General features: G+C 38.3%; 1 protein-coding gene across 1 annotated transcript in view; it reads left to right on the forward strand.

Annotated features, from left to right (window-relative positions):
- LOC106882024 (splicing regulatory glutamine/lysine-rich protein 1) overlaps window positions 1-2,120 on the forward strand; it is a 42,022-nt gene that overhangs the window by 33,834 nt on the left and 6,068 nt on the right. The window lies entirely within an intron of this gene.

The following is a 2,120-nucleotide window of genomic DNA, read 5'->3' on the forward strand; positions in this document are numbered from 1 at the left end:
TTTTTCTTTCTTTCTGCTTATTAAAAAACTGACAAAATCTGATGATGTCATTCTATCAACGTATGGACGCTGATTACTCACGTTCATAGTTTACGTTTGGTTTCTGAAATTTTGAATTTTCAATCACCTTTTGGTTTGAACTTGAGAAAGACAGACGTTCTGTCGAAATGTTGTTCAAAGAATAAAACATCTAAAATCGCACTCTTCGTCTTGACTAATAATAATAATAATAATAATAATAATAATAATAATAATAATAATAATAATCCTTTGTACTCTAGGCACAAGGCCTGAAATTTGGGGGAGGAGATAGTCAATTACATCGACCCTCCCCCCACACCACCACCACCAATATTCAAATGGTACTTATTTTATCGACCCTGAAAGGATGAAAGGCGAAGTTGACCTCAACAGAATTTGAACTCAGAGGAAATACTGCTAAGCACTTTGCCCAGTGTGCTAATGATTCTGCCAGCTTACTGCCTTTGTAGTTCATACATATTCCATTGTGCAAAACTACGTTGCAAACAAATAACAATAAACTTGTCAAAGCTGATGACTTTAACCCGGACTTGGATACACATCCGGAAGTATGAGGCCCATCGTAAATTCTGCAATGCACCAATTACCACCTCAACTTTTGTAAAACAATTTTCCAAAAGTACATTAGCGATCTATCTCTTACTATTTAAGCAAACATGCTTGTTATATACACTTCCTTCTCAACAGGAACTGAGAGAAACAGTTATTATGAATATAAAGTGTTTCACTTAGTGAACAATCAGTGTAACACTTGTCGTAGATTAAAGATTGTTGACATTAAGATAAGCGATACTTGTATTCATTAATTGGAAATATGCTGGAGAAGGTAGGAGTGGGATATACAAGATCCTTATAGTTTTGAAAGAGTACTACATGACTCGTCATCATGACTCGTCATCATGACTCGTCTGCCACACCTCTCACTCCAACACAACTGCCCCAATGTCCTGGATACATTCCAGGCCAATGTCTGCAATCAAGTTGTCGATGTAAGTGTGACAACATTTTCCTCTTCTTACATCACCATGAAGGTGGCTCCACAAAACTAATTTGGATGCTTCCGATTCAGGGTGGCACACACAGTGACCAGATAGCCACAGTCGTCTTTGCTCGATCTTTTCGCTAACTTAGCAGGTCTCCGTAAAGGCATTCATTAGTCATATGTTGGTGCCATTTCACATTTAGAGCCATTCATAGCTTAGGTGGTTGGGTGAGCAGTTCAGAAGCAGACATCAAGATGTGGAAGGCACAAACATGGACAGAAACTGCCTGTCACAAAAGGCGGTGAACTGGTAGAAACGTTAGCACGCCAGGCAAAATACTTAATGGTATTTCACCTGCCGTAACGTTCTGAGTTCAAATTCCGCCGAGGTCGACTTTGCTTTTCATCCTTTCGGGGTCGATAAATTAAGTACCAGTTATGCACTGGGGTTGATGTAATTGACTTAAATCCATTTGTCTGTCCTTGTTTGTCCCCTCTATGTTTGGCCCCTTGTGGGCAGTGAAGAAATAAGAAACAACCTGTCACAAACTAAAGAAGCCTGAAACTCCAAATTGGTCAGACAAATCAAAATCAAACTCTAGCCGTGAGATATGGTCACTGACCAAGGAATTATCAAACAGGCTGAATTGTTACGACACTAAGTTTCTTCTTTCCTTTATAGTGATAGCGTTGATGACTAATTAGACCAGTTCTTGCATAGAAGAGAGTCAACAACATGGAGGACGAGATTGATTTTCTCAAGCCTTTCTCTCCTGTCATTTGATTTCTTCCTTTTCTGGTAATTTTGTTTTTGGTTCCAGTGGTGATGGAACACTGCCACCTGGTATGGTCTCGGGCTTGTTTCAAATGATTCTATGACTAAAATTACTATGATTATGGATCGAAACCATACATTTAGTCTTTTATCTTACACTTGTTATCTTACCAAGCTGGAGCACTGCCTTGAAGTGTTTAGTTTAGTTTTTTCAACCATCATGTGTGTGTGTGTATATATATATATATGTGTGTGTGTGTGTGTGTATATATGTGTGTGTGTGTGTGTGTGTGTATATATATATGTATATATATATATATA

This window comes from Octopus bimaculoides, chromosome 29, assembly GCF_001194135.2.
Source record: "Octopus bimaculoides isolate UCB-OBI-ISO-001 chromosome 29, ASM119413v2, whole genome shotgun sequence".
NCBI lineage: Eukaryota > Metazoa > Mollusca > Cephalopoda > Octopoda > Octopodidae > Octopus > Octopus bimaculoides.